Source organism: Coenobita brevimanus, chromosome 14 (assembly GCF_032717465.1).
Source record: "Coenobita brevimanus isolate Jiangsu-jjx chromosome 14, ASM3271746v2, whole genome shotgun sequence".
NCBI lineage: Eukaryota > Metazoa > Arthropoda > Malacostraca > Decapoda > Coenobitidae > Coenobita > Coenobita brevimanus.
Window position 1 is genome coordinate 27796717 of NC_136967.1, and position 27211 is coordinate 27823927.

General features: G+C 42.8%; 1 pseudogene; it reads left to right on the top strand.

Moving 5' to 3' along the window:
- The first annotated feature begins 4812 nt into the window (after positions 1 to 4812).
- Positions 4813 to 4931, top strand: LOC145390480 (5S ribosomal RNA; annotated as a pseudogene).
- Positions 4932 to 27211: the final 22280 nt, after the last annotated feature.

Genomic DNA, 27211 nt, shown 5'->3' on the forward strand with positions numbered 1-27211 from the left:
TAGATTAGAGGCTCGATTTGATACGTATTTAAGAAGGCTCATATTTGTCTCATAACTAAGGATCATCAAAGTCCATGCAATGGCTCAGCATTCAAGCTGTGGGAGTGAATCAATTCTGTCAGATTAAAACAAACCGGCTATAGAACGCCGCTGATGCCCTCGGGAATATAGGCCACGAAGTCGACCGTATGGTTTTTCATGCATGATAATTCTCTGAAGCTCTTACTACTCATTCTTAGTTGAACAAAACTGTCTGGATTATAATACTAGCAATGTTCCAATTGTGTATGGGTTAATGGTAACAGTATAAACTTTCAGACTCGCTCACTCACTTGAATAAAATCGTTAACCAGAATAGAATACTAGCGTTGCCACGATCGTCCAACAGTTAACAGTGACAGTATTAACTTCTTAGACTCCTGCTATTCACTCTTATTTGCATTAAATCTTCTGTCGCTTGCTGGAAAAAAAAAAAAAGTTACTGTTGTTCCGGCCATATACCGATCTTACAAAACTTTGTAGTCATATTACTGTTTTAAATATCAGACGCTATTACTTGGATGATCAAAAAGGGAAATTTCATGGTGATACTGCATCTGTATTTGTATTAGTTCATATCCAGATCCACTGCAAGCGCGGCCAGAATCCTCTGAGGGATAGCCATAAATGACCCTTCCCTATGCTGGCAAAGTAGCATCGGCAGTGGGCAGCTGACAACATGAACCTATGAACGCTGCACAATATTTCATTCTGGACTGAGGAATTAAGGGCAGGATTACATTCTTACAATTATATTGACAACTTCCATTAATCCGCTACAGTTGTATACAGTCCCAACCATGGGTAAAACTTAGTAACTGATAACATTAACGAACTAGAAAGTACTGAGAGAGAGATTACCTCCGCCAATGCCACTGTAGTATCCGGATCCGCTCCAAACTTTTCTAAATTCTTTCTTGGCCTAAGGCCCAGCCTTCTACAAAAATTTCATTGAAATTCATTGAGAACTTTTGGAGCTATCACGTGAACAAACAAAAAATTCCTGGATCCAGATGATGATCCGGATTACAACCAAAATCCGAATGGATTGTTCCTTGGGCCATACCCTACTCCTTCAGTAAACGTCAGCAAAATCCGTTCATAACTTTTTGAGTAATCCTGCTAATAGACAGTTAAACAAACAAACCAACGCAGGCAAAAACATAACCATCTTGTGTTACATAGCCTATGATTTCATCATCCTTTGTGTAATTCTAACGTACAGTATGCTGCATGTTTGATCACGAGCGTGTTCTACCTCACTCCCCCCTTCTACCCTTATAGTAGAGTAAGTCGTTCTTTCTGTTGTTCAGAGCAGGATTGTCAACTCTTTGTCCCCTATGGCTTCATTTGCGCGTCCTTCTTACAAGTTGTATCAAGCTCTGCCGGCCCCTATATAATGAGCTCAGTCTCTGCATTAATTGCCACTTAGATCTGCTCCTCACTTTGTTCGCATCTCTGTCCTCCCCTGTACAGTTGTTATTATTTTTGTGAGTGCTCAGGAAGTCTCCAACCATCTAGCAACTGTGTAATTTGAGTATAAGTGTTATTGCATTTTTTCCTTGTGCTGTGTAGCGTGAGGTGTTGATTCGTGGGCCTAGTGAGGTTTTTGTGATTCATGTGTCTTTGTCAGTCATTTTTGATAATATTTTGTATGTGTAATAATTTATTTTGCATTCAGTGAGTATTATCCGGTTTTCTCATTTTATCAGGGCTGACTTAGATAAATTTACCCTTGCTAATTTCGTGTTAATAAAGGCTATTGCAGTTAACCATATATTTAACCTGTTTTTTGCCATTACATTATCCTTATTAGTCCTGAATGTTTATTTGTTAGTTTGAGCATTAAACTTTAACTTGTAATTTTACCTAACTCTTTTGTTTTGAACCTGGAACTTTGCGGGACAGTTTTCTCTGTTCCGTAACATAAATTTGGCGACCTCTTATCAGGATATTCAGGATATTATCATAAGGATATTGCTTGATATTTTGTGACTGTGATTTATTCATGATGTCTACTATTACTACACTTGATGAAGCCAAAGATTTTTTGTCAAATGTGCAAACAGTGTGTGATGTAGAAAACAGAACAAAGAATGAACTTAAGCTTGTTGCTCAACAATTGGAAATTGTTGTTCGCTCTCATCATTCTAAAGATGAAATTGTCGACATGATTAATGAAAGCTTGTTTAATGTAACTCCTCCAAATGAGCAAACGCAGATTGAATTAGCTAAGTTACAGCTAGCCCTGCAGGAGGCTCGTGCAAAGGAGGCTGAGTTTCAGGCACGTTCTCAGGAGGCACAAATTGAACTTGCTAGGATTCAGGCAGACCATGAGTATTGCATGAAACAATGTGGAACTAGATCATCTAGCTCTGATGATTTTGATGTGGCTAAAAATGTTAAACTTGTCCCTCCTTTTAATGAATCTGATTTAACAAAGTATTTTCAGTTGTTTGAGAGGGTAGCTACAGGTTTTAATTGGCCCAAAAAGTATTGGCCAGTACTCCTTCAAACTGTTCTCACCGGTAAAGCTCAAGTAATTTATGCATCTTTGCCTCAGGATCAATCTGATAATTATGATGTAGTTAAGAGCTTGATTCTTAAGGCCTATGAGCTTGTTCCTGAAGCCTATAGAGTAAAATTTAGGGCAACTTACAAGCAAGATAAGCAATCCCATGCTGAGTATGCAAAAATCAAAGAAGATCTGTTAGAGCAGTGGTTAAATTCTAAGAATGTGGATTCTGATTTTGGTAAATTTAAGCAGATGATTTTGCTGGAGGACTTCAAAGGGTGTATTAATAAAGATGTGAGCCTATATCTTGATGAGAAAAGAATAGATAATTTGTCTGATGCTGCAGTTTTAGCTGATGAATATGTTCTCACTCACAAGATATATTCTAAAGAAAAAAGGAAAGCTGAGAGTAAGTACGTTGCCTCTACTCAGAGTACAGGTAACAGGAAAGAGAATAAAGATGATGTTTCTCAGGAAGTAAGTACCAGCTTCACCTCTAGATTTCGGAAAAGTAAATGTACTTATTGTGGTAAGCTTGGTCATACTACGGAGAAATGTTTCAGGAGACAGCGTGATGTGAACAAAAAGGAGTCTTTAAATATTCAGTCAATTGGTCTAGTGTCCACCCTTGAGAGTTCCCAGAATTCTTTAACTGAGTTAACTGAACCTGCTTTGAGGGGTAAATTAAATTCTCATGATGAAGCTCCTCTTTTGAGCAGTAACGTGGGTGACACTCAGGGCCGGTCCTTCCTATACGCTCACTACGCTCAGAGCGTAGGGCCTCCGATCACTGGTGGGGCCTCCCGTCCTCAGGAAGTGTATTTGAAAAAAAATAGACAAAAAATAAAAAAATAAAAGTGTCGAGAATGATGCTTATATCGACTAATTGATTCCACGTGCATGGACATTGTATAAACAATAATAAATGAATAATTCAATTGCAGGCGAAAACTGGGCTACATTAGTTTTTTAGAGTAACAAAAAACAGTGGTAACTACAAATTTGTTTAGTGGGATTTAACATTAAATTCTGATGGCAATACCTAGTGCTGCACTGCAGGAAATCAGCTGAGTCGCTGCTGCCGACTGCTGCCCTCAGTCAGCAACATGACGTCAAAACGTAAACATCTCTCAGGTTCACAAAAACGAACAAAGAAAAGACTACAAGAGGAAGCTCATGCTAACAGCAAAGGTCAGTAATTTATGTTGCCACTCATCATGCGATTGTAGGCTACTGTTTTTAGAATATCGTAAGTGACGAAACTGACTAAACTTTATTGTTAACGTTCCTGACAGGTCACAGATGGGCCATAATATAAAAACCCAGAGTTCAGGTGGTCCAAAGGCGACGTTCAGTTGTCAGACGTTCCTGAGCATCAGTCATACTTACTATAAAAAATCTGGACCGTCAGTCTTGGCGAAACCCAGTTCTGGAGTTTGAATGCCACGACAGATGCTAGATTAGGAGGGAGTGTGCTGCATGAGCACTAAAAGCACACAATTTTTTAATGTTTCTTCTGTTTAATAAACGAAACACTTCCCTAACCCATTCTAAACTGTTATTTTTATGTAGGAAATAAGTATATTTGCGCTAGAATTGATAACAAATGATGGCAGAATGCATAAAGACCATGCATTTACAAGCAAAATACAGTGTACTGTATAGACCAGGCAGGAATGAATTATGATTTATCCTCCTTTTGCAGTTATCTGCATGAAATAATTACTGAGATTATCCAGGTGTGAATTCATATGAGCAAAGAGAATGTATTATTGCACACCTCGTACACTTGCATATTGTTTCCGGCCAGCTCACCAGTCATGAATTATACAGCAGTTTATCCAGGCTATGTGCACCTCTGCAGTACTCATGCAGCAGTAGGCTAGATCATGTGTTCCTAAATTTATATTGCAAGATGTAAATACACAGTTATTGGAGACTTTATATTTAGCATGGAGACTAATTTACTTTTTACAAAGCTGGTTGAATGGTCACAGTCATTGCAGCACCTGGACAAGAGGGATGCAGTAACACTTCTCCTCCTCCATTTTTTTAGCAGTTTCTTTCCACACCTGTCATCCAGCCATGACTAGCAGACCATATTGGAAAACATAGGTTATCAGATGTGTGTACTAGAACAGTTGTTTATTCAGTGTCTATATATCTAGCTATATTCTTTTTTCTCCTAGGCTATATTATTGTCACCTTCGCTGGTTCAGCAATTGCCATAAAATATCCAGTTTAGCTCAATAATTAGGTTAGCTGGCCATGCCACGTTGAGTACACCGCTTCCTGTCCGATAAGCGAAGTTAAGCAACGTTGGGTCTGGTTAGTACTTGGATGGGTGACCGCCTGGGAACACCAGCTGTTGGCATGACTCCCTACGTGTCAAGTGGGGTTGGTGGAGGATTAGTGCCCCTTCCTGTAAAACAATTAACTCTAAGCCCTTGACCACCCCATTTGGAATACATGGCGTCTGGCAATGGATGGATGGACTCTGATATTCACATTCATTATTACCTTTCCCTTCAAGCAGTATGCAATGATTTCCTAAGTTGTATGGTACAGCATTTCTTTTTCTGTCCCAGTCTTGTGTAGATAAGCTTTCCTCTTTTTCCATAAATCATTCCACCTCTATAGTAATTTCTTCCAGTTCTGTTTTATACATTTTCAGAATGTTTACTGTTCTGTTTTCATAGGTTTCTCCTAAACTGGTCATATGCTTGATGTTTGTCTCCTCACTAAATATTTATCTCATTGCTTCCTGTTTCAGTCATTGCTTAACTGCACCTTTCATGCTTTTGTATAACCGTTCCACCCTAACCAGTATTCTGTGCCTTTCCTACACCTATCTACTTCTCCATTACAGTAACTGCCATTTCTATCTAATTAAGTACTTTTTATATTATACATTCATGGTACAGGCCATTTCCTTAGGCCTGTAGTTATCTACAAGAAAAGCTCTTGGGATGGAAAGATACCTCAGGATGTTTTTTTTTTTTTTTCTCATGAAATAATCTGCATTTACCAGCAAATTTTGCTTTAAGGCTAACACACCTGTGCTCAAATCCGAGTGCTTGACTGAAACAGGTAAATATCTCAGCCATCATCCTAACCAACCAATTCACTCATTTCTGGTAACCTTATTTTAGGCTAACAACATCAGCTTATCAATTTATTTTGGTGCAAAAACGAAGCAAATTTTTCAATAAAGAACTTCAGTGACTGTACATACTGTACATACTTGTTGGCACTGACGAAAAAATTTTCTGTTTTATCACCAGTTTCTGTAACTTAACTGTAAAAGCAAACACTAAAGCTAGTGAAAAATACAAACCTAACCATTTACCAACAGTGACGCAACTCTGATATGTGTATTTTCTGCCTTGTAATATAATATTATATATAAACTTCTTACACGTCATTTATTTCATGATTTTTCATAGGCAAGAATTGTAACAAGGATATTGTTGGGTCAGAGGAAGAAGCTTACTGGCTTGCCCTCAAATGTGCTAACTACAGCACTAAGCTGGCTAACACAAACTTTCAAACAGTTGCCGTTTCAAAAATCTACTAAGAAGGTACCCGGGTAGTTTGAAATAAACTAGGAAGCATAATTTAATGTTTTAACTCCAATTTTACTCGCCACGATGCCACCTTGGAAGTTCTTGTTTACTCGTATTCGTTACGGAAACGTTTAGTCTTGTAAAATTTTATGAACAGCCTTGTATTTCTAATATATTTTAGCCTGCTAAAGAAAATTTTCTTCTGGAATTATTCAGTGTTTTTAAATGGAAAAACCGTTATCGTAGTTATGAATATTTAAATTTGTTACACGAAAGGGGGGGGGGAGGTCTCCGGTTGCGTTTATCCTACTGTCACATTCCAGTACTATTTTACACCATAAACAGGTGACGGTCGCTTGGCGTGAACAGCAAATTTATTATGGTACGAAAACGGGAACGTCAGATGCTCACTTTCGTCCATTATGGCGTTAAGTTTTTTTTTTCATAGGCCTTAGTGGCACCGCCTAGGGATCGGCAATTGGGTAAATCACTCTGTCGGGGGTAATTTAAAGTTTTCGGTGGGTAACGATACTCATCCATTTACAATAGTAAGAACGCAACGTTACAAATTATATGTTTAAGAAATTACTGCTATATCCAAGTCACTAATTGCATCACATGTAGCCTAGTCACCCCTTTGGCCTCCCTCATCCCGCGCCTCCTCTCTTCCAGACAAAGCGACGCCATTCAACGCTCCCGTGGCTGTCCCTATTCTCTCCCCTCTTCATGCGAAACTATATATTACTTTAAAATTCGTTAATTCACTTATACATGTGTTTATGGTGTGGGAAGTGTAGTGACCTCAGTATTTCACAACAAAAAGTGTTTTTGTATACTTTGAAGCATTAGGTGAAAACTAATATTCTATTATGAGGATATTACTCAGGTGAAAATAAATTCATTATTTTAATAAAGTGTATTAATTATCAAATTAGTGTAAACGAAAACTTCAAAATGTGTTGTGCACTATACTTCCCATGCTTTGATAGTACATGGAGAAATGTGGTATTATGCATATAAATTTAAAACTGGCTTACTTATAGGCTGATATATCCAATTTATATTCTGCACTGCTCAGGATAGGGATATAACTTGGGGGATGAATATGTAGGGTAGGGGGAGAAATGCAAACAAAGATTGGGGGGGGGGGCCTCCAAAGATCCAGCGTAGGGCCTCAGAAAAGCTAGGACCGGCACTGGTGACACTCTCAAGAGTTCATGTGCTAATTTCCTGTCTGATGGTTTTGTCAGTCCTCTGGACAGTAATGACAGGAAATCAGTTAAAATATATCGTGATACAGATGCTTGCCAATCCCTTATGCTGACCAGTGTTCTAGGCTCTAATGTTAATTCCTCTGATGAAACTGTAATCTTACAAGGTGTAGGGAATAATTACTTCTCTGTCCCTCTGTGCAGAGTGAATTTAGAGTCTGGTTTTGTTAATGGTTCCGTTATGGTTGGGTTGGTTGAGACTCCCAATGTCAGGTGTAACTTTCTTACTTGGAAATGATATTGGTGGAAGTCAAGTGTGTCCAGCTCCTCAGTTGTCTAGTGGGCCGGTGGCTGCGACCCAGGATTGTGATGTCCCTGATGTGTTCCCTGCATGTGCTGTCACTAGGGCTAAGTCTAAAGTTACTGGTGACTTAGAGGATAATGATGATGATGATGTTATCCTAGCTGACACTTTTCTTGCTAATTTGGACCACTCACCAGATGAGGCAGTACCCGTAGTGTTGATAATTTGTCTCGTCAAGAGTTGGTTGAGTTGCAGGTTGCTGACCCTGAGTTGAAAGGTCTAGCTAACTCTGCTTGCAGTGAGGAAGAGTCAGCTGGTGCTTCTACTTGTTATTATATAAAGTCAGGAGTACTTATGAGGAAGTGGAGACCCCCAACAGCATCAGCCGACTGTGAATGGGAGGTTGTACATCAAGTTGTCATCCCTCGTGTTTGTAGGCAGGATATCATTAGAGTGGCTCATGATTCCAGTTTGGCAGGACACCTTGGAGTGAGGAAGACTGTGGCACGCATTTTGAAACACTTCTACTGGCCAGGTATCTTCAGAGATGTTTCCTGGTATTGTAAGTCTTGTCACACCTGTCAAGTTGTGAGGAAGTGTAATCAGACCGAAAAGGTTGCACCTCTAGTTCCCATTCCTCCTTTTGAGGCGCCATTCACCCGTGTGTTGGTGGATATTGTGGGCCCTCTTCCTAAGACTTTTTCAGGATTTTCTTATGTGTTGACCCTGATTGATATGGCTACTCGTTATCCTGAAGCCATTCCACTTAGAAGTATCTCAGCAAAGAACGTGGTTAAGAAAATGCTAGGGTTCTTCACAAAGTTTGGTCTACCCAAGGAGGTACAGTCAGACCGGGGAAGTAATTTCATGTCAAATGTTTTCAAGCAGTCTCTGAAAGAGTTGGGCATCACCCAGATCACGTCTTCAGCTTACCATCCCCAGACCCAAGGAGCGTTGGAGAGATATCATCAAACACTCAAATCGATGCTCAAGAAATACTGTTTGGAACATCAGAAAGACTGGGATAAAGGTCTTCCATTCGTTGTATTTGCCGCAAGAGAATCTCCAAATGAATCACTGGGCTTCTCACCCTTAGAACTACTGTTTGGCCATGAAGTAAGAGGACCCCTTAAGCTACTCAAGGAATGCTGGCTGTTGGAGGAAGGTGACGTCAACCTGCTGGAGTATGTGATGAAGTTCAAAGAACGGCTGTCTACTGCTTTACAGCTGGCGAGAGAGAATTTAGGAGCTGCTCAGGAGAAGATGAAGACTTGGTATGATAAGAAGTCCAGGTTACGCCACTTTCAGCCAGGAGATCAGGTTTTGATTCTGCTACCGGTGCATGGGCAACCTCTTCAAGCCAAGTTTAGTGGTCCTTATTTCATGGAGAAGAAACTCAGTGATGTCAACTATGTCATCGCCACACCAGATCGTAGAAAGAACAAGCAACTTTGTCACATCAACATGCTAAAGTTATATCACAGGCGGGACGAAAATAACCCAGTCTGCACTGTAGCTGTTCCACCCGAGTCTGCAAGTGAAGTTCTCCCATGCAGCATGAGCCTGAGTGATAGTTTGGGGAAGAATCCTGATATCATGAATGATCTCCAGACTAAGCTTTCTCATCTAGCTCCCGAGGAAAGGCAGGAGTTTTCGGCATTACTGCAGGAGTACCCTCAAGTGTTCCGTGCCACTCCAGGAAGAACCACTGTGTTGATGTATGATGTCGATGTTGGAGACGCAAAGCCAATTAAATTGCCTCCTTACCGTGTGAACCCAGTGAAAGTTCCTCTCATCCAGAAGGAGCTTGGCTACCTGTTGGACCACAAGATGATTGAGCCCTGTCAGAGCGAGTGGAGTTCTCCTGTCACTCTAGTCCCTAAGCCAGGTGGGTCACAGCGGCTTTGCATCGACTACAGACGTGTTAATCATATAACCAAAACAGACACTTACCCTCTCCCTCGCGTGGAAGATTGCATAGACAAGATCGGAAAGGCTAGGTACATAAGTAAGTTTGATTTGTTAAAGGGATACTGGCAAGTACCTATGACTGAACGTGCTAGGGAGATCTCATGTTTTGTAACACTAGGAAAGACTTTTGCATGTTCTGTAATGCCATATGGTATGAAGAATGCACCAGCCACATTTCAGAAGCTCATGAATGTTGTAACAGAGGGTTTGGCAGGGTGTGTTGTGTATATTGATGATGTATTAATCTTCAGTGACAACTGGAAAGATCACCTATGCCATGTCAGTAAATTTCTTGAGCGTTTGGTTCAGGCTAATCTTGTAGCTAATTTATCAAAGTGTGAGTTTGGTCAAGCTAAAGTTCAGTACCTTGGATACGTAATTGGTGATGGACACGTTGCACCACCAGGAGCTAAGGTTCAGGTTATAAGTGATCTTCCCAGACCTAAAAGTAGGAAAGAGCTACAAAGATTTTTGGGAATGGTAGGTTATTACAGGAGATTTGTTCTTAACTTTTCAGTTCTTGTATCACCACTTACAGACCTACTGAAAAAGGGAGTTAAATTTGTCTGGACCGATGACTGTGAATCCTCTTTCAGCAAACTTAAAGCTATCCTATTAAGTCAGCCAGTGCTCGCTACTCCAAATTTTGCTAAGCCTTTTAAGATGGCTGTTGACGCAAGTGATACAGGAGCTGGGGCTGTTTTGCTGCAAGAGGATGATCAGGGTATTGAACACCCTGTATCTTATTACAGTAAGAAGTTCACTCCACCTCAAAAGAACTACTCAACTATTGAGAAAGAGCTTTTGGCCTTGATTTTGGGTTTACAGCATTTTTCATTTTATTTGTGTTCTGGTTTTGACCCCATAGTCATTTATACCGATCATAACCCACTGAAATTCCTTAGTAAGTTTAAAGATAAAAATCAGAGATTGACAAGATGGAGTCTACTTCTTCAGGAATATTCATTTGACATACAACATGTCAAGGGGAAAGAAAATGTTATTGCAGATTGCTTATCTAGACTTTAGACAGATTGTTTTAGAGTAATAAGAAATTTCCTTTGTAAATTTCTTTTTTCTTTGTGGGGAGGTGTTACATAGCCTATGATTTCATCATCCTTTGTGTAATTCTAACGTACAGTATGCTGCATGTTTGATCACGAGCGTGTTCTACCTCACTCCCCCCTTCTACCCTTATAGTAGAGTAAGTCGTTCTTTCTGTTGTTCAGAGCAGGATTGTCAACTCCTTGTCCCCTATGGCTTCATTTGCGCGTCCTTCTTACAAGTTGTATCAAGCTCTGCCGGCCCCTATATAATGAGCTCAGTCTCTGCATTAATTGCCACTTAGATCTGCTCCTCATTTTGTTCGCATCTCTGTCCTCCCCTGTACAGTTGTTATTATTTTTGTGAGTGCTCAGGAAGTCTCCAACCATCTAGCAACTGTGTAATTTGAGTATAAGTGTTGTTGCTTTTTTTCCTTGTGCTGTGTAGCGTGAGGTGTTGATTCGTGGGCCTAGTGAGGTTTTTGTGATTCATGTGTTTTTGTCAGTCATTTTTGATAATATTTTGTATGTGTAATAATATATCTTGCATTCACTGAGTATTATCCGGTTTTCTCATTTTATCAGGGCTGACTTAGATAAATTTACTCTTGCTAATTTCGTGTTAATAGAGGCTATTGCAGTTAACCATATATTTAACCTGTTTTTTGCCATTACATTATCCTTATGAGTCCTGAATGTTTATTTGTTAGTTTGAGCATTAAACTTTAACTTGTAATTTTACCTAACTCTTTTGTTTTGAACCTGGAACTTTGCGGGACAGTTTTCTCTGTTCCGTAACACTTGGCAAATGTACAGTAAGTATACAAAACATGTTACTTCTCCAGTTAGCTGTGAATCCTTGTGGTCAGCCTAACAGGGATATATAAATAATCGCCTGGTATTACTAGGGGTTACCCAAAATAACTGACAGAGTTCGTAAACTGCAGTGGAAAAATATATATATATATATATATATATATATATATATATATATATATATATATATATATATATATATATAATTACAGCTTACTACAGGGATAAAACAGTATTATACGCTCTGATATAATGCCGTGGTTTCCCCATAAATTTTTACACAATTATTATGAGATTAAAAGTATGCCAATTGTAACCTTCATCCTTATTCTCTTTATCTAAGGACGTTCCGTGACACCATTTCCTTACCAGCTTCTTTCCGTATAAAGCACGGTAATATTCACATTTATGATATTTACGCCAAGTATGCCAGTAGTACAGTATAATGACATGGGAGAATACAATGTAGTAAAAACGTCAAGAAAAAAATCATAAAGGATGCAATACTAGAATCAATCTCCAAATCCCTTAAGAATACAGCCATTATGACAACTCTTTCAGTTCGATGACGTGTTTTACTGACATTTTTGCTAACTTCAAACGAATGTATTCAGCTTTTAGAAGACCCCTCATAATGAGTGGGTAAATGAAGGCCATACCTAATCCCTCCAGTTCGTAAAGTCTCTGCTACTGCCAAATCACCTCTTCTTCATCTTTTTTTTTACTTAAGGCAAACATCTAATACTGAAGAGGTAAATGAAGCTATATCTAATTCCTCCAGTCAGTAAATTCTCCCTAAAGCTGAAAAGAATCGTCTGATGGTAGCAATAACTAAAAAAGAAGAAAATTACGTCATCAGAGAAAAGTGACTAAAACTGCCCGCCAAAAGCCATCCTGAGGTAGCGTTCATGCCGTAGACTATTCACCCGCGTCATGATGATCAGGTTGGGTGTGCGCTGCCTCTCATGGCCGTAGTCAATCAACAGCAGGCCACGCGTCGCATCACCCTGCAAGAAATTAAGGGCGGTTACTCATCCTCATCCTCATCGTCGTCGTCGATAACACTACCTCACCACCACCACCAACACCATCATTACCAGTATTGTCGTCGTCGTCGTCATCTTAAACCTCTTTCCTACTTGCACTGGGCGGTAGGTATCCGGACAGAGGAACAGTCAAATAGGCTACAATGAAAACGAAACTTATGAGAGTGCATATTCAAGATGGGCCACACATCCATCCATTCATCACCCAACCTCCAGAAGTGTTTATACTGTATAAATCAAGTTCTATTATGTGAACACACACACACACACACACACACACACACACACACACACACACACACACACACATTGTACTGTACACATGCACTGAGCTCAAGAATATGAGAATGGCTGAAGAGTAGTTGAATGTTTTCCTTGTAGATACTCACACTGAAACGGATATTAATTGTACTATACTCAGTTTTTTTTTTTTTTTTTTTTTTTTTTATCAAGGCGAAGATGCACTTGACAGATTGGTGATTATTGGCTGAATGCAACATTACTTCATAATCTAGTATTATTAACTGACAACAAATATCTGAGGGAGAAATTTGGATTAGTAAATATTTTTTGGACATGTTGCATTCAGCCAATCATCATCAACCTATCAAGTGCATCTTCGCCTCAGTAAAAAAAAAACCCAGAGTATAGTATGTTGTGATACTGACTTCAGTGAATGTTTTCCAAGGGAATATTTTGCAAAGTACACGCGCGTTTATATATATATATATATATATATATATATATATATATATATATGTGTGTGTGTGTGTGTGTGTGTGTCAGAAAAAGAGAGACAGAGAGCGAGTTCTGTGGGTAGGAAAGAGGAGTGGAACGAAGCGTAAATGATCAAGAGTGCAGATGAACCCGTCAATTTCATGAACCAACCTGCAGCTGAACGGAAGCAAAGCAACTTTCGGTTGTGGTGACCAAGGATTCCTCTGTACTCATCTCATCTGATGCAACTGAAGAGATAATAATACATTTATGAATGGAAATTCGGCTCTATTACACGCATACAAACACAAAGCTGTACTTTAGCTGAATCAGAAAAAAAGCTACAAGATAACATGAAATTTCTATTTCTAAAACAGGTTTTTACGCATGAAAGTTCTGAAATAACGGTAGATGGTACCGTCATAAGTAATATAAATAGAATAAAAGACTAGAAACTATGGTACAGTTGCGGAAAGGAGTTTCTACACCCCCGCTACTACCTCCGTACCCTACCTCCTGACCAAATGTGGCAGGGTGGCAGTAGTAGTGTAAGTTTCCATGAATGAATGGACCTCATCCTGTTACGTGGGACGGGAGTGGTGATTGGGTTTTGCTATTGTTGATGCCGTTAATAGTTTGCAGAATGGCCTTAAAAACAATTATGTGACTCCATGAATCATTACCATAATCAATAAATGCAAAGTGAATGCTAATACAAAAGGCTTAAAGTAATATAAGTGTATGCTGTGCAGACAGTAGCCATCATACATCAGCCAACCTTATCACACCAACGTAGAGTCTGGTGAATTAGAGCTGCCTCTTTGTGCAAGCGATTCGAAACGTCCATGGACGACACGTATGGAGATTGATTATAAGGTTAATGCAAAATATATGGCCAAATTACTGGTTACAGTCCATCTTCATCAATATAGATCAGACAATGATTATGCGGGTGATCGATAGGTGAGACCCGTGGTAGTGTAAGGAAATTTTGACAATATGACCAGATTATGATATGCAGTTTAAACCGATATGACACGCCTAGCAAATGCAAAGGAGACACATGCAACATCATGACAAGGAGTAAAATAAGCCCATTTGCAACGTTATTTCCAGTATAATGGACATCATTTTCTTAGTGTTAGACACATATACTTACGTACCCGCCATCGAACGTTGACATACCTGATATCTTGCGTCTACTCGTCCTGTATACAGCCTGTATTTATCATCATAATCATCATCATTAACCATTTAGAGTTCACTGCTGAACAAAGGCCTCCCTTTTCCTTTGCATGAATTCTTTATTAGGGCTAGCCTGTGCCAAGTTTTGCCTACAATCTTCTCTATTAACTTCATCTCTTATATGGTCGTTTTCTACTACGCTGCCCATCTCGTGGAATCCAGTCAGTCTTTTACTCAACCGGGTTTCCTTTAATACTGCTACGTCATCTGTGCATACATATATACCGTGTATATATATATATATATATATATATATATATATATATATATATATATATATATATATATCCAAGTGCATCCCCCGAATGAAACAAAAACATAGGTATGCCATGATTAGTATTTTCACCTCCTCTTGTCTTGCAAAACTTACTTAAGATTCACGACTGAAATTATGATTACTTATAAGCTACTAATACAGTATTGTCTTAATAAGTATATGCAGTACAGTCCCAGGCAACATATTTATCGATAAACTTAACACGGGTTGCCATTGGTCAATCATTCCCCCCCCCAAAAAAAAAAAAAAAAAAAACTAGGAAACAACTTCGCTACTACTTCATTCTTCACTCGAAACAGTTGTTTAACCCATCACCTCTTTAAACTCGTAAGCAGATACTATATACGGAAAGCATTAGTCAAATGTTCATAACGTCAGCATTAGCATACCCGTATGTATAAATATCATATATCTATCCATATCATGTTTCAGGTATATATGACTGATTACATGTAGCACAATATGCTTAGGAGGTCAAAACAATTTAACACATTAACCCATTATAATTTTATTAGATAATTATCTAATAAAATTATAATGAGTTAATGTGTTAATTATAATTATATAATGTTTTCCAGCGGAAGTCGCAAGGATTTATTGCCACCTGGCATACTATTTTTTTTTCTTGCACACCTTTCTAAATACACTATACAATAGTTAATAAACAACTATCCTAACTGGTCAGTGTTACCACAATATAACTCTGTTATCTATCTATCTGTCTATTGCCAGACACCTCAATCCCGTTCGGGGTGGCCACAAACAAATCGCCTCCACGTCGCCCTGTCCCCCTCCATTTCACTGCCCTGCTCCCAACTCACCGCCCTCTCTCATATACCTCTCCACCCCATCCCTTCATCTCATCCTCGGCCCTGTTATCAAAAGTAATAATATTTACATTGCTGATGCCCACGGCACCACCTGACACTCATTCCCCCACATCCGACACCCCATCCACCACACCCATACCACCTGATCACACCATCCGCCACACCCATACCACCTCACATCCCATCCCCCACACTACCACCACTTCATACCCCATCCCCCACGCACACACTACCTGCACCTCACACTCACACACACACACACACACACACACACACACACACACACACACACACACCACCTCAAATCCACATCACCATCACTTCATACGCCATCCACCCCCCCACACACATACTACCAGCACCTCACACCCACACCACCCGATCACCCCATCCGCCACACCCAACCACCTCACATCCCATCCCCCACACAACCACCACCTCATACCCCATCCCCCACGCACACACTACCTGCACCTCAAACACACAAACACACACCACAACCACCTCACATCCACATCACCATCACTTCATACACCATCCCCCCCACACACACTACCAGCACCTCACACCCACACCACTTGATCACCCCATCCACCACACCCAACCACCTCACATCCCATCCCCCACACAACCACCTCACACCCACACCACCAACACTTCATACCCCATCACTCACACCCACACCACCTCACACACACACACACACACACACACACACACCACAACCATCTCACATCCACATCACCGTCACTTCACATCCCATCCTCCCCCACACACACACTACCAGCACCTCACACCCACACCATCACCACTACATATCCCATCCCACCACCCAAACACACTACCAGCACCTCACACCCCATCCCCCCCACACATACCACCACCACTAATTTTATACTTAACACATAGTATATACTTCTTGTATATACGAATTTGTGTATGTAAGCAGATCACATTTATTGGCAGTGAACTTATAGGCCTACTCCTAACAAATCAACACTTTGTCCATCCATCACCATTTTCTATTACAGACTGTAACCTGCCGGGCAGGGACTAGACGTGGTTGTAAATAAGATGCCCATTACGACGGAACAGTTCCCACTCCTCCATGGTGTGCTGGAGGAGACGTTGACGAGTTCGTTCCCTGACCTCCTCCCACGAGTTGACAATATTCCCCCAAACATTCTCAATGGGGTTGAGGTCGCATCCTTTGCTCGGCCACTGCAGCAATCCAATATCGCGTTGCTCAGCAAACCATGGCTGAGCAATGCGTGCAGTGTGTATGGAATAATTATCCTGTGGAAATTTTGCATGAGATTAGGTAAACTGTGATAGCAGGTAAACAGACTATTATTGTTAGGGTAGGAAGTTGCGTCCTAACGTGAAATATTTATAAGTGCTTTCATTACATAATATTCTGGGCTAATCCTATTTCAGTTATATAATAACCGAAGATATTCCGTTTAATTTAACATGTGTTCTCGTAACTGAGCTTTTAATCTTTATTAATAAATGAATTTAGTGTCAACGACAGGTATTACAAAGTATCGTGATGTTGAAACAATTTATGCAATGATTTACACTGATATAAAGGTACGGTATTAAACTTAAATATTTAATAACTGCCAGAGCTACAAGATTAAAGTCCTCTGATGCATTGCAGCTTCAGTGCCCCATCAGGAGCGTAGGGGCCCGTGGCTACGCTACGCAGTCCAGACATTTAAGGTGCGAATGGCCACTTGCCATCCCTTGACTGGCACTATGTGAGTGCAGTTAACATCAACCATTCCTTGGATTTAAGCAATTCACTAGATCACCAGGCGTCTAACTGTTGGGTATATGACCACCATCCAGCGTATTTTCTGGATTACGGATAACCATTTTGCCTGTCGTTCACTATAGAACGCCTGAAGGTAGCACTACCTTATATCAAAATCATGTGCAGTAGCCTATATATTTCTAGTTGGGATCGTGCTAAACCTTTTTCAGTATTATATAAATATCAATACTCTGTGTGTGTGTACGTAGAGGATGGAAGTAATGCGAGTATAAGTGGCTGGGGAATGGCTGGGAGAAGGAGGGAGGTGAGAAGACAGGTAGAAATCAGTAGGATAGAGGTTGTGGAAGCAATGAAGAAAGTTAAATCGGGGAAAGCCCCAGGAATTGATGGAGTGTGTGGTGAGATGCTGAAGCATGGGGGAGAGATAGTAGTAGAATGGATGTGGAAGATGTGCAGATTGGCCTGGGAGGAAGGTAGAGTCCCGGAGGATTGGAAGTCAGGTATAATTATTCCCTTGTACAAAGGAAAAGGGGAAAAAGAAGTGTGTGGTAATCATAGGGGCATTTGTCTTCTTAGTATAATAGGAAAAGTGTATGGTAGGATACTTATAGACAGAGTTAGAGAAAGAACAGAGAAATTAGTTGGAGAAGAACAGGGAGGCTTTAGGAAGGGAAGAGGTTGTGTAGATCAGATATTCATTCTTAGATCTTTAGTGGAAAAGTTTCTAGAGAAGGGAAAGAAGTTGTATGCGGCTTTCATGGATTTGGAGAAAGCATATGACAGGGTGGATAGACAAGGATTGTGGAAAGTGTTAAGAATATATGGAGTAGATGGGAAGTTGTTGAATGCTGTGAAGAGTATGTATGATGGTGCTAAGGCTGCAGTGCGTGTGGATGGTGAACTAAGTGAATTTTTCTCTTTGAAAGTTGGTTTGAAACAGGGATGTGTCATGTCTCCATGGTTGTTCAATCTGTACATGGATGGGGTAATAAAAGAGGTACAAGGTAGGGTAGTGGATGTTGGAGTGGCCCTGGTGAGAGAGGATAGTGTTTGGAAACTCCCTGTACTGTTGTTTGCAGATGATACTGAGTTGTTGAGTGAAGATGAAGGGGAGCTGCAAGGCTTGGTGGATGAGTTTGAGAGAGTGTGTAAGAAACGGAACCTAAAGGTGAATGTAGGGAAGAGTAAAGTGATGGTCTTTGAGAGAGGTGAAGTCAGTGAATGTATAGCGAGGTTGGATGGTGAGGAATTGGAAAATGTGAGTACGTTTAAGTATTTGGGTAGTGTGATGAGTAAGGATGGAGGTTTGGAGGGTGAAGTGCTTGAAAGGGTACAGCAGGGAAGAAAGGTTGCTGGTTCCTTGAAAGCAGTGATAAGAAACAGGGAAGTGAGCATGGAAGTAAAAAAGTTACTACATGACAGTATTGTGATACCAACTCTAACGTACGGAAGTGAAGCTTGGACGTTGTTGGAAGGACACAAGTCAAGAGTGAGAGCAGTGGAAATGAGTTATTTAAGAGGAGCTTGTGGAGTCACGTGGAGAGACAGGCTGACGAATGAGGATATAAAGGAGTGTTGTGGTGTTGATGTGGATGTGATAGGAAGCGTTGTGAGGAACACACTGAGGTGGTTTGGCCATGTGGAGAGGATGGAGGGTGAAAGACTGACGAAGAGAGTGTATGTGAGTGAGGTGGAGGGTGGAAGAGGGAGGGGGAGACCGAGGATGAGATGGAGGGATGGGGTGGAGAGGTATATGAGAGAGGGGGGTGTGAGTTGGGAGCAGGGTAGTGAAATGGCGGGGGACAGGGCGACTTGGAGGCGATTTGTTTGTGGCCACCCCAAACGGGATTGAGGCGTCTGGCAATAGATAGATAGATATATATATATATATATATATATATATATATATATCCTTTGACTAATCCAAGAAAGTCTTGGTTTAATCACACTTGTTCTAATGCTGTTCGCAACAAGGAGAGGGCTTATAAAAGGTACCAGAGCCAACCCACCCCTGAATCACATCTTGTTTATGTTTCTGCCCGGAATCGTGCTGAGTCTGTTCTTCGCTCTGCTGAAAATAATTTCATCCGTACTAAATGCTGTCAACTCTCCAACTCGAATTCTTCCCGCTCCTTCTGGCATCTTGCCAAAAACCTTTCTAACAACTTTACCTCATCATCTTTCCCTCCTCTTTTCTATTCTGATGGCTCTGTAGCTATTTCTTCTACTGATAAAGCAGATCTCTTTGCTCAGACTTTCTCCTCCAATTCCACCTTAGATGATTCTGGTGCTGTTCCTCCATCACTTCCCTCCTCAGACATCCTCATGGCTGACATTAAAATTTCTTTAGCTGATGTATTTTCTGCCATCACTGGCCTCAATACTGACAAGGCATATGGGCCTGATGGAGTCCCTCCTGTTGTCCTCAAGAACTGTTGTGCTTACACTCTGCCTAGGTAAACTCTTTCGCCTTTGTCTGTCAACTTGTACCTTTCCTTCTTGCTGGAAGTTTGCTCTCATTCAGGCAGTCCCAAAGAAGGGTGACCATTCCCAACCCTCTAACTGTCGTCCAATTTCTTTAACATCCAGTGTCTTCAAAAGTTTTCGAGTCAATTCTTAACAGAAAAATTTTAAACCATCTTTCCTATCACAACCTTCTTTCTGATCATCAGTATGGGTTCCGTAAGGGACGCTCCACTGGCGATCTCCTCACCTACCTTACAGACTCCTGGTCACCCTCCTTTCGGGACTTTGGCAAAAGCTTTGCCACTGCACTTGACATCTCAAAGGCTTTCGATCGAGTCTGGCATAAATCTTTAATTTCCACACTGACCTCTTACAGTTTCTATCCTTGTATCTGTGCCTTCATCTATAGCTTCTTTTCTGGTCGTTCTATAGCCGCTGTTGTAAACGGCCATCGTTCTTCTCCTAATTCTATCAACAGTGGTGTTTCTCAGGGCTCTGTCCTATCACCAACTCTCTTCCTTTTATTCATCAATGACCTTCTATGCTGTACTTCTAACCCTATCCACTCGTACGCTGATGATTCCACCCTTCACCTTTCCATTCGGTTCCCGCAACGTCCATCTTAGCAGTTACTTCAACAAACAAGGGATGAGGCTATGGCACATCTAATGTCTGACTTGGCACGTATCTCTGAATGGGGTAAAAATAATCTTGTTGTTTTTAATGCACCAAAAACTCAGTTTCTACACCTATCAACCCGACACAATCTTCCACAGGAGTACCCACTAATGTTTAATAATATCCAGATCAATCCTGCATCATCCTTGAACTTGCTTGGGATTTCATTCACACGGGACTTATCTTGAAAAGATCATACTGCATCTCTTGTAAAATCTGCTTCCAAGAGATTAGGTGTGCTAAGCCAACTCCGTACTTTCTCTACCCCTGCACAGTTGTTGACTTTATACACGGTTTGATTCGCTCCTGTTTAGAGTACAACTCTCATGTGTGGGAAGGCTCCCCACATACAGGTCTTCTCAATAGGGTGGCATCAAAGGCTTTTTGTCTCATCAACTCTCCTCTTACTGGCTCCCTTCAACCTCTGTCTCTTCGCCGCACTGTTGCATCTTTATCTCTTTTCTATCGCTACTTCAATGGTCGCTGCTCCTCTGAACTATTTGTTTGCATCCCTCTACCTCTTCGACGGGTGCGTAGCACCCGTCTAGCAGCAAACTCTCATCCCTTTTCTGTCCAACTCTTTAATGCAAGAGTTAACCGTTACTTCCAGTCCTTCATTTATCCAACAGGTCAATTCTGGAACTGTCTCCCACTGTCTGTACTTCCTGCTTCCTATGATCTCCAGTCTTTCAAATGCTGTGTCCAGGCATCTCGCAATGACTGGATCTTGAATTTGGCTCTTTCTTGTATTTTGTTTTTCTCTTGGAAGGCACAATTTTGCGGGCTCGTAGCCTTTGGTTCCCTCTTCCTCACATAAAAAAAAAAAGCATGTCTCTTTCAGTTCAACTGTCTTGGAGTTCAAATGCAATATACTATCGATGCAAGCCGAAGTTTGTACGTAAGGAATTCCCTTTAAATCCGTTCATTAATAACGGATATATTGGCGTTATTCTGGGGCCTCAGGGTAGTGAATCACCCTGCGTAGCTAGATAAATGATTCGGTATTCGCTAGGTGGGTGATGTCGTGTATTCAAGGGCGAAACATCATACCAACTACGGCATCATTTAGCTGTTACAGGAATAAACATGATGAAAATAACTCAAAATATCCCACACACATGGCAGCACACTTAGCTTGTTTCAACCATCACCAGATGATTGCTGTAGAATATCCTCATGTCCTAGAGATCGTTTTTACCAAATAGCCCAACTGATTATTTGTTTGTCTGGTCATTTGTTTTTCATTGTTTTTTTTTTTTTTTTATGCGAGAAAGAAGGAACCAAAGGCCATGAGCCCACAGTAACAGTTCCCTCCAAGAAAAAACAAAATACAATAGAGAGCCAAATTCAAGATCCGATCATTTTGAGATGCCTGGACACACTGCGTTTGAAAGATTGGAGATCATAGGCAGCAGGAAATACAGACAGGGGGAGACAGTTCCAGAGCTGACCTGTTGCATAAATGAAATACTGGGAGTAACGGTTAACTATTGCATTAGAGAGTTGGACAGAAAAGAGATGAGAGTTTGCTGCCAGACGGGTGCTACGCGCCCGTCGTAGAGGTGGAGGAATGCAAGCAGACAGTTCAGAGGAGCAGTGACCATTAAAGTAGCGATAGAAAAGAGATAAAGATGCAACAGAGCGGCGAAGAGACAGAGGTTGAAGGGAGTCAGTAAGAGGAGAGTTAATGAGACGAAAAGCCTTTGACTCCACCCTATTGAGAAGAGCTGTATGTGGGGAGCCACCCCACACATGAGAGTTGTACTCCAAACAGGGGCGGATAAAACCCCTGTATAGAGTCAACAATTGTGCAGGGGTAAAGAAAGAGCGGAGTCGGCTTAGCACACCCAATCTCTTGGAAACAGATTTTACAAGAGATGTAATATGATCTTTCCAAGATAAGTCCCGAGTAAATGAAACCCCAAGCATGTTCAAGGATGATGCAGGATTAAGCTGAATATTATTAAACATTAGTGGGTATACCTGTGGAAGATTTTGTCGGGTTGATAGGTGTAAGAACTGAGTCTTAGATGCATTAAAAACAACCATATTATTTTTACCCCAGTCAGAGATACGAGCCAAGTCAGACATTAGGTGTGCCATAGCCTCATCCCTTGTTTGTTGAAGTAACTGTTGAGATGGGCGTTGCGGGAACCGAATGGAAAGGTGAAGGGTGGAGTCATCAGCGTATGAGTGGATAGGGTTAGATGTACAGTTTAGAAGATCATTGATGAATACAAGGAAGAGAGTTGGTGATAGGACAGAGCCCTGAGGAACACCACTGTTGACAGATCTAGGAGAAGAACGATGGCCGTCTAAACAGCGGCTATAGAACGACCAGAAAGGAAGCTAGCAATGAAGGCACAGATAGAAGGATAGAAACCGTAGGAGGGCAGTTTGGAAATTAAAGATTTATGCCAGACTCGATCGAAAGCCTTTGAGATGTCAAGTGCAGTGGCAAAGCTTTTGCCAAAGTCCCGAAAGGAGGATGACCAGGAGTCTGAAAGGTAGGTGAGAAGATCGCCAGTGAAGCGTCTCTTACGGAACCCATACTGACGATCGGAAAGAAGGTTGTGATAGGAAAGATGCTGTAATGCTAGGTGAAATTAGGTTCAACTTCTCGTTCCTATTTCACCTAACATGGAGCGGGGTCCTCTTTCGAGACCGGAGCTAGTGCAATAAAGGGAGGCAGGACACAAACACTCTAGGCAACAACCTTTACACCTATATTACCACAGTCAGACACAGGACAAATCAGCAGATATTACAGCACAATATATAGCAATATAAAACCTTATCTAGGATATGAGTATCTCACAGGATACTAGCTTCTCTGATACTAATGACAACACAAACAATCGTAATGTATCAGAAATGCAGTAAATATAGGCGCACGCGGGGGCGCGGGAGGGGGTTGAGTCTCACTAGGAGGAGATAGGGGAGGTGCGGGGAGTGACTTAGGACGGCTAGGGGAAAGTTATGGTAATACTGGAAGGCGGCAGCTATTAGCCGTGAAGTTTATATGGTTTCCACTAGCCAAAATACTTTGGTAATTGATTTCATCCTTGACTCACACTTCCTTGAGATATGGGAGTGAGAGCGGGTGGTGAACAAGATTTATTGGTAACGTGGGGAAGGAGAAAATACTATTAATACTTCCGTTCACAATATTCCTTTACAGTAATGGGGGTATGTCTTTATAGGCAGAGGCTTATTAATTGTATAACAGAGATGCCACTCACACGAATAGTCAATCAGATCTTGTTCCACAGCGTGGGGGAAGGAGAGAATACTATTAATACTTCCTTTCACAATATTTCTTCACAGTAATGAGGGTATGTCTTTATAGGCACAGGCTTATTAATTATATAACAGAGATGTCACTCACACGTTGAGTCAATCAGATCTTGTTCCACACTCTCGTCCTTTAACTTCTTACCGTGATCTGGTTTACCCCGATACTCACTATGTGAAATCACTGCACAATACTTACGTTAGGGGAAATGACACTTAACCTAAATTACTCGTGCTACAATATCACACGTATTCATCAGGGGGATAGGCAGGAACATGTCATCGGTGATCATGCTGGGCTAGGGGCACCGTCAATGCGAGGCGTGCCGAGAGGGCACGGGGTAGCTCATAAGGGCGTCCTCTCGCGTCCTGGACTTCCCGTGGCTTCCGGACTTGGCTCCGGCGTGTGGCCCTCGGGACTGGGGCCGAATAGCTCCAGGAACCTCTGTGATAGGTCTCGGCGTCGTGGGGGCGTAGAGAGATCACACCCGGGTGTCCTGGGGAGAGCCGAGAGAGACTGTGGACTGCGGTCTCCAGCGTCTAGGGGCGCCGACAGGGGAGAGCTGCGGCAGCGACTTCCACTGGGGTCCGTCAGGTGCGTCTGCTCTAGAGCCAGGCGTAGGGTACAGAGACCAGGGGAGGCTGGGAGGCCTGTCTGGATCACTCTGGGACAGGAAGCCTGGGCTCCAGTCTCCTGCCGTGGGGACGTCTCTCTACTCTGCACGCCCTGGGAGCGACCATAGATCGTCTCTACCGGAACACCTTGGGAGCGACCATAGATCGTCTCTACCTGAACACCTTGGGAGCGACCATTGATTGTCTCTACCAGAACACTTCGGAAGTGACCATAGATCGTCTCTACCGGAGCACCTTGGGAGCGACCATAGATCGTCTCTACCGGAACACTTCGGGAGCGACCAGAGATCGTCTCTACCGGAGCACCTTGGGAGCGACCATAGATTGTCTCTACCAGAACACCTTGGGAGCGACCATAGATCATCTCTTCCGGAGCACCTTGGGAGCGACCATAGATCGTCCCTACCGGAACACCTTGGGAGCGACCACTGATCGTCTCTACTGGAACACCTTGGGAGCGACCATAGATCGTCTCTACCTGAACACCTTGGGAGCGACCATTGATCGTTTCTACCTGAACACCTTGGGAGCGACCATAGATCGTCTCTACTGGAACACCTTGGGAGCGACCATAGATCGTCTCTACCGGAACACTTTGGGAGCGACCATAGATCATCTCTACCCGAGGGGCTCCATCTGGAGTATAGTTTCTAACTCCACCCCTAGCCGGCTCAGCAATTCCACTACGCGAAGGTAGTGTCCTTCTCCTACGGTGGCGGCGGCGTGGTGGCTGCATGTCACAGGGGCGCACGCCCCGGGCTGACATGTGTCGCTGTTGCCCGGAGTGATGGTGGTTGGTGGCGGCCACCCCGTGGGGTCCGTGTGGGGGTGTCAGCGTATCTGTGGGCACACTATGCTGTTCTTGGCTTGCCCTGTCGTCGGGGGTACTATGGTATTCTCCGGGATCACTGTTTTTCAAGCCACGCATTTTATCACTCTCCCCCCGTAGTCACGTCCCTGTGGCTGGAGGTGGAACGCTTGTGTGTTGGAGGTGGTGTAGACGGGCTGGAGGTGTTCCAGCGTAGTTCGCCAGGCAACAGTGTAGGAGTTCTCTTGTGCTGGGTCATCGGTGAGGAAGAGTGTGGAGGCGGCGGTGGCGGTGGTAGACTGGAGGAGGTTTAGCAGGTGGTGTGGCTCGCGGAGTCTGTGGTTCCTGCCAAGGGTAGGTGCCCATACGGCCCGCTTCACTCTCATCTTGCTTGGTGTGGCTGTCGGTGTGGTTGGGAGCTGAATGCTGGATACTGCGGGTAAGGGTCGGGTTTTGTGCCGTGGTAATGCGGCGTTGAGTCTCTGGGGAGTACAGGTAGAGGAGATTTGGGCCTGATGTAGCTTGATGGTGTGAAGTTGTGGAGAGGTGGGCGGTGTAGGGGTGTGTGTGTATTGGGTGGGTGGGCATGAGAGTCGGCCGGAGGGGGTGGTGGTGGTGGTTCTGAGGGTGGGTGTGGGTGGGGAAGTAGGCGTGCGGGGTGGGCGGGGTCGGTTAGCACGGGCTGTCGCACGCGTTGGGGGCGCGGGAGAAGGTGAGATCGTCAGAGTGGGCGTGCATAGGTGTGGAGGGGAGAGGGCGGTGGTAGTGGGTTGTCCTGTGGGGGTGGCGGGGTGGGCGGGGCACGTGGGCTTGGGTGGAAAGGGTGAGGCGGCGGAGGGAAGGGGTGAGGGTGAGCAAGGCGTGGCGGGTGAGATGTCAGGTGAGGTGCGGGGGGTGGTGGAGGCGGTGGAGGCAGGAATAGGGGAAGGTAGAACAGAAGAAATAGTGAGAGGAGAGGAAAAGGAAAGATAACGTTCTCCCCTGTCGTAGACTGGGGGAGAGGTGAGGTGGCCCCCGTCATTACGGTGTGATGCGGGGGCAGTGGGGGGGCGCTTTTTGTGTTTCCCTTTTTGTATTTTCTTCCCCTGAGGCTTAGGGGAATTTCCGTATGCTGGGGAGGTTTGTAAGCGCCCTCGTGTCATTTGGCTGCACTGGGCAGCTTCTAGCTGCTCATGGATGTCGTGGATCGGACATCCGTGGTAGCACGGAGAAAATTCCCACGGATTGACGGTGATGAGGTCAACGGGGAATTGATTTATTTCGCCGATGCGTTGAGGGGTGGCATGGACGGCTAAAAGGCGCCTCATTAAACTGATATCTCTATCCATGTCTCCTGTTGGATCATGGACAGTGAAGTGTTGTCCTACAACACTTGGGAGTACTCTGAGCAGAGTATTAAATGTATGCTGATCCCGGGTTTCATCATCTGCCTCCGGGTAGGCAGCAGTAACCAGGCGTCTTGCCTGTATCAGGGTATTATCTAAATCCCCGTCGAATGAAAAGCTATCCAATTTGGATAGAGCCACTACTTTCCCCAATGATGGGGTGATGGCTTGTACAGTGAACTTTGTAAAGTTCTGCCAGGTAAGTTCTGGGACGATTTTCGGCACTATGTTTGCCGCCTTTTTACCCAACAGTGGTAGTGTGACTGCAATTTTTTGTTGGTCATTTTCAAAGCCAATATCCAGTAAGGGTTTAATTATTGCCAGATATGTGTGTATATCATACTGGTCGGGGTCAAACTTGGGTAACTGAACGTGCGGTTTAGTTGCCATTTTGCCAAATATTTCCTGATTACCTCTCTCTTACACCCGGGTCTAGAACCACTGCTGGCCACCAGTGTAATGCTAGGTGAAATTAGGCTCGACTTCTCGTTCCTATTTCACCTAACATGGAGCGGGGTCCTCTTTCGAGACCGGAGCTAGTGCAATAAAGAGAGGCAGGACACAAAAACTCTAGGCAACAACCT